Source organism: Dermacentor silvarum, chromosome 8, assembly GCF_013339745.2.
Source record: "Dermacentor silvarum isolate Dsil-2018 chromosome 8, BIME_Dsil_1.4, whole genome shotgun sequence".
In the NCBI taxonomy this organism is placed as follows: Eukaryota; Metazoa; Arthropoda; class Arachnida; order Ixodida; family Ixodidae; genus Dermacentor; species Dermacentor silvarum.
In genome coordinates, this window is record NC_051161.1 from 93,241,565 (window position 1) to 93,254,196 (window position 12,632).

Genomic DNA, 12,632 nt, shown 5'->3' on the forward strand with positions numbered 1-12,632 from the left:
TAGCTACGCCGCGTGAAGAGCTTTCGCAGTTGAGATTATAGCTACCATGTACAAAACGGCAAACGGCCAGGACGGTGTAGGCAATGCGTGGTAAATGGTATGTTAAAACTCTATACGAAAGGAAAACGAATGTGTGCGTATGCGCGCACGTGTGTATGTATGTATGTATGTATGTATGTATGTATGTATGTATGTATGTATGTATGTATGTATGTATGTATGTATGTATGTATGTATGTATGTATGTATGTATGTATTGATGTATGTATGTATTGTATGTATGTAGTGTGGTGTGTGTGTGTGTGTGTTGTGTGTGTGTGTGTGTGTGTGTGTGTGTGTGTGTGTGTGTTGTGTTGTGTGTATGTATGTAGTTGTATGTATGTATGTATGTATGTATGTATGTATGTATGTATGATGTATGTATGTATGTATGTATGTATGTATGTATGTATGTATGTATGTATGTATGTATTGTATGTATGTATGTATGTATGTATGTATGTATGTATGTATGTATGTATGTATGTATGTATGTATGTATGTATGTATGTATGTATGTATGTATGTATGTATGTATGTATGTATGTATGTATCGATCAGTTTTTTACACTTCATCTCACAAATGCTTGCAGCACTGCCGAAGGTACGAGGTGACCCGTGGCAATATCATTGCGAAGCCGAATACAATTTCAGGAGTAACTGTCTGATTATTGGCGGGATTATAGAGCGTTATCTTCATTTGGTACGTGATACGTTACAGTGATACGTTGCATGTTAGGGCCTTTGCGCATGCACGTCGTATAACGCGGATCACTGTGGCAGGGAGCAGAAGACGCGTCGCGGATGAATACATCTCGAGGAGCATTCGGCCTTCCTATTGCTAATGAGTCTGGCAGCTTCTACAGTGCTGCAAATGACTTATGAGTTGGAGCATAGTGCTACTCAGAATCTACTAAAATGAGCTGACGTGTCCAATTATGAGTAATTATGAGAACATTTTAATTGTTCGTTTTGAGGTAAATGTACTTTTAAACGTTGTAAGACTATATCTAGAAAGAGGTTAACGTTAACCATAAAGCCGACCTGACTGTATGCACTTTACAGAGTTATGATATGCATTTCTTTGGGGATTTATGGAGTTGTAAGACACCTCAATTTTATGAAATTTTATGATTTTGACATTCTCTGCGAAAGTCATGACTGATGATGTCATATCGTGTAACTCTCCTGAAAACTGCGCCTAGAATTGGACTACTTCCAAGTTCAGAAATATTCCTTCAAGTCAGCTCTTTTGTTGATTAAGAAACACACTTGGGCGTTTCACATGTATTTGGAGAAGATCGTGCAATAGGTAAATTAGTCGCGTACGAACGGCCGCTATAAAAGCCTTGGAAACTGCGCTACGCGTCACGCAGAAGTGCAGAGAGGTTCTCATCGATACACCAGATGGCGTCACCCATGGAGCGTAACAACATATTGTCAGAACGCTTCCCCAAGTTTTGCCGCCATCCTCACCTCCTATTCGTCCCAGGCCGACGAATCCCCTTCGTAGGAACGCAGTCGCCTTGCTTTTTGCATTGCCAGCTAGCTTCCCTTTTTTCGCCGACACTGGCGATAGTCGTGCAGGCGCCGCTCCATCGTCGAAATGAGCTCCCAGGTCGTGAGCCGTCTGGAGCAAAAACAGACAATCACATAGATGCTAGAGAAGACTATCGGCGTTACTCCGCGCAACAGCTATACTCGTTTTAGTTGCACTCTGTGTTGGCTGTTTTATAGCGATAGCATTTATATGTACAACCCAGGCTAATTTCTGTCGTCCGCGTAGCCATCGCCGTGATGTACCGTATAAAGTGCGATAAGATCCTACCGCGCCCCGCGCGCCTTATGCTGTGAGTGTGGCGTTTGACGGCGACGTCAACTGCGTACTTTGCACGGCCTCGCGTGGACGCGCGTGCCTTATTTTGAAAGCAGTCTGCAGGCGGCTCATACCTTTGTGCGTGCGACGTTCTCGTCGCTCAGTTTGCTTTGAAGCGATACACAGCACGAATGTCACTCTGCTCGGTGCTGCTGCCGCGCTTCCTGACGCAAGCGTTTCGACAGCGAGTGTCCGCGGTCACCGAGTGTGATGTGCTCAATGTTAGCCTGTGCGCGCTGACACCAAGCTTGTTAATTTAATTAGCAAGCGAATATTTCCAAGTCTAAAACACCGATAAAGCTACTATCCTTAGTTCGTATAGCTGTCTATTAATTTGCTAGCGCAGTCGATCATAAAAGTTGTTCATAGAATTAAACTGCCGGTCGCATGTAGCACAATTCTACTTCTTCAGCTGGAACACTCAAAAGGGAAGGTATTATTTGCAGGAGTAAACAAAATTGCACAATCGACTAATTATCTAGAGTTCGTGAATCACCCCTTAATGTAATTACATTACGGCACGTATTGCGACTTAGTATATGTAGCCAACGAGTTCGCAAGTGATATCGACTACGAAGTATTTCTGAGGATGACAAGTTTCGAGCGACAGAAAATTAAAGTCTACGGTCTGTAGCATGTGCAATTTCCCTTAAGTGATCAAAGTCTTAAAAAAAAAGCAAACGAAAATCGCGAAAAAAGGAAGCACACACAAGTACTACATAGGACTGTAGTTCAACCATAAAAAAATTATATGTGTAAACTGCGCCTGTAAGATACGTGAAGTGGACAAAACTGATGCATCACACACCGCTGTGTAAGTATACCACTGTGTAAGTGTAGCACCGGTTCGTAAGTAGGACCTTTGCGAAACCCTCGCAAACATTGTGAACAGTTTAACGCAGAGTGTAAACTGTTAACACATTTTTAAGCTGGTATCATAATTGTCAGCTTTGGACGTTCTAACAGATGCAATTGACAGAGCTGCGATATCTGTTTTCGGTACGGAGTTATGAATTTGTAAACTTGTTGCTGAGTTTCTCTTAAAGGTTGCCAAATTTCGATAGCTTTTTTATAGAAACCTTGCGGCCCTAAATCAAATTTCCTCTTTCGTGGAACAACAATTTTCTCCTAAAAGCAGGAAACTTCATTCAAGTTAGTTCAGTAGCTGCTTAATGAGAGTATTTATGTGGGTCACGTGTACTTGAATTATGAAATCGGAGCTGACTCCAATCATCCTCTATAATGTAACTCTGGTTTGCACTGCCGTCATCCTAGGCACCATGTTGGAGAACCAGCAAGGCGAGCAGCTGCGTCCGTCGGCGTCTCGCGTGGCCCGAACTCTGCCCAACGCAGCTGCTAGGGAAGGGGCCTCTCCTAAGCTTTACTTCCTTCATGGAAGCAGGCTACCCGCGGCAGCGAATAACCTTCACTGACGTCATCCTAGGCGCGATAGCGGAGAACCATCACGATGAGAAGATGCGTCCGCGACGTGACGTGGAAGCTAGCTATACGTACAGATGACGTTGGAAGAGAATGCCCTGGTACGGTGGTTGTCCTGGTCCGGTAGAGCTTCTTCGCAGTCTGCGCAAGCGGGGGTTCATTTTCTCTGCCAGAATCATTGGAGTCATTGCTGGACTCGTTCGACCTCCGATCGTGCCTTTGGTGCTGCCTGTGACGTGGTGGTCGGGGCGGTGCTCGGGTCGCCTTCGGCAAAGGCATTCTCACTTCTCGTTCCTTCCGATGACGATGATGATTTAGATGATCCTATACAATGGCCCACACCCCAAAACGTTTCCGTTGGTGAAAAGGCGGGAGGTACTACAAAAATTAGGAAAAAGAAAGAAAGAAAGATGATGATGATGATGATGATGATTATAACCTTACATTAGGGCTCATACCCACACTGGAGGATTGGTCAAGAATTGTCTGCTTGAACTTTTACTTAACGTTTTAAAGTTTTACAAATTCGATATAAAAATGGGAAAAAGTAAAAGAAAAGAAAAATCAAGAACTCATTCATTTATTTCATTGTATGAAAGCACAAACGGCATCAAGGACATCTCCATGGAAGGAAGGAGTACTAGTAATGCAATCTTCTATGTCTAGATCGCGTACAGAAAGTAGACGTGTGTTGCTCTAACACCAGTCACGCACCAACAATCGGAGCCCGGAATATAATAGAAAAAAAAGTCAAAAATAAATATTAACAGTGAAAACGATAAACCTCGATTATTGAGAAGAATTAAAATAGACAAATAGAGCCTATAATAATAAATTGAGCATATAATGGCGGCACACAAACAGCACCGCTTGAGACAAAAACACCGAAAAGAAGGACCCAACCCACTGTGCATGTTGTGTGCCTGCGTACAGTGTATGTGTTGGTCATTGAATCCATCACAAGTACAATCAGGAGCAGCATTCTTTGCGCATGGCCAAGCAGACACCTTCAGCATTCATTAAAGAATATTTCTCTCTTTCTCTCTCTTTTAAGGAATGCTGCTAGCAATTGATCATTACCATCTATCCGAATTTGGCATCCTACTAATATGATCGAAGGAAGACACATGCGTGGTTGTAGGCATATATTTAAAGGAAATAGAAAATTTCAGACGATAGGAGTGCGGGAAAGCATTAAGCGCGCATTGTCTGGATTAACAATATTGTGACGACGGATCGCGTTTATTTACAAGATGAAGAATGCAAATGTATCGCTCAGCGAAAACAGTTCATGGCGCCGCACGCGAGCCAGCACAGCTTCGTTCTCCTCTTCAGTCAAACTCCACTTGCACGTTTCAATATAAAAAAAACAGAACAAAATGGACGCTTTAGCGTATCTAACTTGGCACTTCTTTTCCGTTTCGGACAAAGTTATCTATAGCAGTAGTCTGACGCATCCATTGAACGACCGTAAAACAACAACAACAACAACAACAACAACAACAACAACAACAACAACAACAACAACAACAACAACAACAACAACAACAACAACAACAACAACAACAACAACAACAACAACAACAACAACAACAACAACAACAACAACAACAACAACAACAACAACAACAACAACAACAACAACAACAACAACAACAACAACAAGGTCATGTACCGTATGACAATCCAATCATTTCCGTGACTAAAGCCCAACGATTATGATCCAAAGGGAAAGGCTAACCGGACAACATAGTCCAATGATAATCTGTAGTAACCAAACTCCTAATTTTTTTTCTCGCACTGAGCAGCAAAAAAGCGATATGAATAAATGCTGATTGCTCGGCGTTTATTGCAGAAATGGCATAAGGTGGGCAGTTCTAGACAATATCCAGATAAATGTAACTGAACAATGAAACACGACAGTGCAGTTTCGTAACATATCATATTAACTTGATCAAGAGTACTCAAAGAAAGGACGACTCAGGCTGAAGTAATCGTTTCGACATGCAGACTTGTCTTTGTCTTGTCTTCACCCTGACCGAAGACCATATGTTAAGGTATTTGAAACAGTTTAATGATAGTCTCATTGTAACTAATATGCTACAATTACAATCAACTAATAGCTTAATTATGCTCGTCTAATATGCTGTGAAGAATGCGCAACTAAAGTACGGCAAAACATTTTTGAACACACTGGAAGACCACGCCCAGATCTTGATGTCATGCATGAGCTTCATAGGGAAAAGAGGCAGCAATTTCATGATATCATAATAATTCACGAATTGAACATGTGCTGGAAAAGCAACACTAGAAGTTAAGAGGGATTGTAGAGCTATGACTACACATTCCGCACTTCTCAAGAGAAAAAGATCGGAGGACGCATAAGCTTCACCTTTAAGAGTGGAACGCGATAGCGGTTATCGGGCCCCGTTCGGATCGCATTTTTCTTTATGAGTAGGCTTCACTGCAACACAGAACGTATGAAAGCCAGCTTACAACGACCAAGCGTACACCGATCCCCTTAAAGTCGGCTTCACTTTTAAACATAAGTGCATTGCTGGGAGCACGTTTTTGCAGAGGCTATATAAGTCGCCTTATATTAAAATGTGAACGCACTAGTACATTTTTAATTTTATTAATTGTTTGCTATTGCCCCGACGCGCGCGCCTGTCGAAAACGCATTAAGCAGGCGAAGTCCCAATTTAACCTGCTGAGGAGGCGAGCGCCATCTGGATATGATGTTCGCAAGTACCCTACCCGAGCGCGCCGATGTTGGTATGGTAGAAATGCTGGAAAAGGTGTTAGTGTTCGAGTTTCCTCGTAAAAGAATTATGTTTTCTCGTACATTCAAATTACAATCCGACGCTACCATGTCTGTAGGTTGTGGTTAAGTCGTACTTTACCATTTTTCTGACGGATTTCAGCTGTGAGAAATTCAATTTTTGTTCACAACACCTTGCGCCACGTGGAGGGTCTGCGCGGTCGGGGTGGTTGGGGAAGGATTTTCTCCGCCACGGACGCCGACACCTACGCCAACACCGACGCCAAGTTTTCTGCGACACGGGGCCCTTAACGCCTATCGCGTTAAAACCGCGACGTTGTGCTTAACAGGGGCTATCAAGAAGTCCTGACCCCACCACGTTGCAGCCAGTCAACCGCTTCAGCTCCGCATCTTCTCCGAACAATTAATGTCCAGGCACCAGTCGCAAAATAAGTATTTATGACAGTAATTAGGAACAAAATAAGCTACCGCTGTACCGAAAGGAAACAATAGCCTGCGGTCATGTTGTATTTCCATACACCCACACTACTTCTAAGACTGGAGGTGGCATAAGAGCACGACAACTTCGCATGCCTTGTGCTCCCAATATGCTGATGTGTTCGTTGTGAGAAGAACTTTCGTAAGTAGCGTTGCATGTTTTTTTGTCATCAATTATTTTGCATGAGAGAAAATGACCTTGGAAGGACGCATGCGGGCCTTCGCATTGATTAATTCGTTCATTTTCTCTACTCTTTCTGTGCAGGCCAAAACTTTTGGCCATATGGTTAGCTTTTCACACGGCTGCATCGCTCGCTTTAGCGTCCTTGCTCGGCATTTTTTTCTTTGACCCTTTATTTCCGTTATGCCATGTCACCTTATTCATTTTCTTTCAATTTCAAGTACCTTGAGTGTATACGCCCCCATGTCAAAAATAAAATCAATTGCATGTCACCGCCGTGTTCGTCCTTTCTTCGTCTTGTGTTCCGTTAATTTTGCGCTTTTTCCTACTTTCGCACCATGAAAACACTAGCCAGTGGAAGCGCAGTGGCTTTGGCGCTTCACTCCCGAGTACGAGACTGCGGTTTCAACCCCAGCTGCGGAGGTCGCGCTCCGATAGAGTTGGGATTCAAAAACGCTCGTGTACCGTGAATTGGGTGCACCTTAAAGAATACCAGGTGATCAAAATTAATCACAAGTCCCCCCCATCGGCGTGTCTCATACTCAGATCGTGGTTCTGGCTCGCGAAATTTAAATTTCAGCATTCACTCCCCTTCCCCATGATTACATAGTGCGCCGACCAGTATAAACACTTATCAACCCTTATCGGTTGCTATAATGTTACCTGACTAGATCCGACCCCTATCAGCCCTTATCGGGTGTTATCAACCTTATCAGACTCGATCCGACAATTAGCAACCCTTATTCGTCGTTTTCAACCTTACCGCAATCGATTCAATCCCTATCTGTCCTTATCAACCCTATCGGACATGTCCGACCCTTATCAACTATGATCGACCCTTATCAACTTTATCGGACTCGATCCGACCCTTATTAGCCCTTATCGGTCCTTATGAACCTTGTCAGAATTGCTGCGATCATTGCAAGCCCTTATCGTTCTTTAGCACCTCATCCATCCGCGTCGAACCATTATCAACCGTGATGATACCCATATAACTCCTCATCACTACTTATCACCCTTATCGACTCATTGACTGCTTATCTGTCAGTGTTGCGGGACGAGAAGCGCATGAGCCCTAGGAGGTCGGTATCCGTGGTATTTCGGTCGGTGAAGGAAATCGCATCCCACGACCACCGATACGCATCGGGGATGTGGCGTGCAGGAGATTAAATTTTCTCAAAGTCGGAATTTTTCTGATGTCTAAAATGTCCAAGCATATAAAACTTAACACCTATACTGCAGTTGTAAAAGCGCGCCCTAAGAATAATAATATTTTCTTCTGTTCATCACCCTAGTAGCATTCTGTTTATTGACCTTCGTATCCTTTCTTTTACGGCTTTAAGAAATTATAAAATAACTTGTTCAGTTCATAAAATACTAAACACCAAGTTTCCCTTACCCCACACCATATTAAACTTCCCACGTGCAAACACCAGAAAAGCAACTAACTTTAACTTAAACATTCCTCATTGCAGCAATGTCTACGGTGAACGATTATTGGAATTTTTTTGGCGCTATAACGTGGAACACTGTGCCTGTGGAAGCAAAAGTAACCAGCGACTTTCATCTTGCATGTAAACGCTTCTTCTTGTCTAGACAAGCGCAATAACACCTCCTTTACAAATTAATACTTTCTCATGTATGCAATGTTATTATTCACTGAGAAAATATGTACGTGGTTGACCTATATGCCATTTCTGTATTGGACCAGGTACTAACCACATAGGCTATTGGTCCAACTATTTTTGTACACATTCTTTGCACTGTATAAATAAAGCTCATTTTCATTGATTGATTGATTGATTGATTGATTGATATTACACCGGACTAGTACTCAATTTTGGTGAGGTGCTTATGCTTACCACCTTTCTAAAGTGGAGTTGGCTCTTCGACTCAAAGTATGAACAGTGCCTGTTCTGTGTGTGACAGTCAATGTGCCCGCCATTCTATGACTATGCACAATTGGTGAATGTTTTATTTGACTGCATGTTACTGTAGTAAATACCATGAAAAAAGAAGAGTGGTTTCATGGCGCACCGGAAAAGCACCAGTCCGCGAGTTTGCAAAGACTACGGTTAAGTGTATCCTGGCATGAAGAACTCCTGACAGCAGAATAAATGACACAATCATCAGCAAACAATTTCACCTTGACATTAGGATCCACATTTTTAGCAATATCATTTACATAGATAAGAAACAGCAGGGGTCCCAGCACTGACCCCTGTGGTACACCGGATAAGACAGGCAGGCTATTAGATTTCACACCATCAATTTCCACAAACTGAACACTATTTTCTAAGTAAACCTGAATCCAATGAACTATATTTTCTGGTAGTCCAAGTGTTTGAATCAACGCCATCGCCACTGCACTTGTTACTTGGTGTTAAGGTTACGCTGCTGCATTACCCAGCGGCCTTTCGCGCTTGGACTACGTTCATTCGCAACGTCATGGAGATGGAGAGCGTTCGGTATGACGGCCGCTTCGAGAGACGAGTAACACACACACACACACACACACACACACACACACACACACACACACACACACACACACACACACACACACACACACACACACACACACACACACACACACACACACACACACACACACACACACACACACACACACACGCACACGCACGCACGCACGCACGCACGCACGCACGCACGCACACGCACGCACGCACGCACGCACGCACGCACGCAGTGTAGCACGTCCTCAGGATGTACGAAGGTCGTGATGCCGACATCCCAGAGGCAGAGGCTTACTGAGGATGCCTTTGCGTTATCTGGGTAGCCGTAATGCCCAAAGGCCCAGCTGCCTTTAAATTAGGAATTAACAATTTTACTGTTACTCTTCTTCGTTTTGCGCTAACATTTATTCTAGCCTTCCCACATCAATTTTATTAGTCTTAAGAAGTTATTTCCGCTAATGCCTTGCAATAATAAGTTATTCTTGGCCAAACCCCTATAGTGGAAACGAGCCATACATTTATTACGTAAGAAGACGCTGAAGAAGTAGAAGAAGTCATTGAGGAAAAAGAAACCGACCAACAATCATTGTCGTTCCCTGACATTGTCAGTGTTTCTTTATGCGCTAACGGGATTTACTTGAGGATGCGGATGCGTTGCGGTGAGTAAATGTGGCAGCAACTGGCAAATGAGTTGCGTCCACTGCTTTTCTTGTGTTTCCAATGGAAACTGGCGCGCAGCTGCAGCATAGACATGCTAACGGTCACATCTGCATGACATCAGGTTATTACCATAGTCTCGCTTCGACAAACGTAAAACATACGAAGAATATAAAAGTGCAGGTAACGTTTCACGTTCAGCGCACGCAGCTTTCTCGACGTTGTGTTATTCGCTGTCTTAGATGTTCGTGAGACTGCTCTATAGCACCCTAATGAAAACAAACCTATCTCCACCTCGCCAACCTGAACAAACCACTCTGCACTTCGCAGGTCATGTGTGCTTGCGCCTGCAGCGTAGAATATGGCGAAGGCCCACCTTGTGCGCAGCAACTGGCCTCTTGTTGCTACTGCTGCTTTACGGTAAGCAGGGGCGCTATAACGTAAAATGATTCCAATCTGTTTTCATTCCAATATCTGCAATCAGCCTCCACGATTGGTCAAAACGTTTTCGGGCCACTCCCAACTTCGCCTGTCTGTCACGCGACGTCACGAAAACCGCGATAGCTCCCAATCTGATATAACGTGTACACACTAATTATGCATGATTAAAGCGCACAAAAGAAAAATACTTATTCCTGATTCGACGCCTTTTCACCATTGCTATTGCTATTTCACCTCTGCGATTGGTCCAATGTATTCTGGCTACGCCCACTTGCACTGTCTGTCACGCGACCTCACAAAACCGCGAAAACTCACCACGTCAAAGTAACGTGTACGCGAAAAAAAATGCATTCATATGCCGAACAAAAACTTGGAAGACGCTTAAACTTCGCTTTTAAGAGTGGAACGCGATAGCATTCAGAGGTCCCTGACTGCTTCTCACGCTTCCCGACAACTGCAGCTTATGCAACCGTAATGGTTACCGGGAAACGCTGGCGGCGAACGCTGTGCACGAAGGCGAGCTTTCTGGTAGAAACGCGGCCTCTTGTGTGGGCCGATCCCGGACATAGTTATCTTCGTTATCAAAATTCGTTATTCGTTATTCGTTATCAAAATTCCGAAGAATAGCTTTGTCAAGAATGTAAGACAAGGTATGAGCAACATTAGTGATAGAATTGTGTGGCAATATAACCCGCATATGCCGCACGTCATATAGCAAGAAATGGCATATACATATACCTGAATATATGCTGAAGGCCTGCGTGGTTGGGGGTGATTTTCTCGGCTGTGGTCGCTGGCGCCGACGCCGAGACCGACGCCGACGCCAGATTTTCTGCGACACAGGGCCCTTAACGCTATCGCGTTAAAACTGAAAAATTTTTCTGAATAGCCACAGACTGCCCCGTTCCTAAAGGAATAGAAGATGGCTGCCCGCCGATCGTTCAGGCCCTCGCTACTCGCACCTGCGGCTGAGCATGTACTTATTTGCACATGATAAACCTTTTTGCATGGCATTGAAACGTTATCGAGCTCTTTCGGCATGCAGACGACATCGCTCTGCCAACTCTTCCATGCTCAGGATCCGTTTTAGCGGCATTCTTATCCTTCGATTTTCGACCAGCCACCGCAAGCTAAGTAAGGCGAAGCAGACCAATCGGAGAAGCCGGCACCACCCTCTTCATGCGGTTATCTATTTTCACTGTGCTTGCTCGGCCTTATCCAAACCCTCTCCACTATAGCGTGCTTCTCGCCTCTTGTCAGCCAATTAGATAAGAAAAACCGCTGAGTTTAGACAATGTTATTGGTTTTGAAAGCGAACAAGTGGATACCGGGTCAATGAGGAATTTCGGGAAATCACAGTGCGGATGACGCTGCCCGATCGGCCCACGATGGTGCCCCTATTATATCAATACCATGCACTGTCGAGAACAGACGCAGCCACAAAACTTCGTTCCCTCGCACGCGAGCTTACGCAGACTCTGTGGAACATCAGTTATTTCAACAACGCACGCCTCCACAGATTGAATCCACGTCTGCAACTCCGTCTTCCACCAGGGTTACCATCGAGCGGAAGCAACACTTCCTGTGCCACCTGTGGCTCGACGTGGCATTCACGAACGCCAATTCCTTCCGCACTGGAATGGCTGACAGCCCTGCTTGCGACAACTGTGGCTGCGAGGAGACAATCAAGCACCTCCTCCGTGACGGTCCCCGCTACAATGTGGCAAGAAAAACTGCGCTTGAAAACTGGACAATCGCCCTCTCACAGAGGAAAAAGTTTTAGGACACTGGTCTAGACGGGCTTCGGCACTGAAGGCCTTAAGGGCTCTGCTTAAGTTCTTAAGGGCTTGTGATTTGGGCGACCGGCTTTGAACGTTGTAGCGCTTAGGGTCGCGTTATTGCGCGAATTTTCTTACTTCACCTTTTTTTATTCGTTTCTTCTATCACCTTTTATTCCCTTTAATTACCCCGTTCCCCAGTACAGGGTAGCCAGCCGGTATTTACACTGGCTAACCTCCTTGTCTTTCTTTCCATTTCTTTCTCTCTCTCTTGATTGGGTTGTTCAGACAACGCTGCGGGTCACCGCCCGATGCTTGCGTCGGTGGTTACGTAAATTTGACGTCAGGGGTTTGGAATGAAAACAGTTTGGAATCATTTTTCGTTATAGCGCCCCAGAACCCTTTTATTTCGTGTAATTCGGTCTGACAAATGATGCCCATCGCTCTCCCCGCATCATTGACCTTACATTATTTCTTAAAAGAC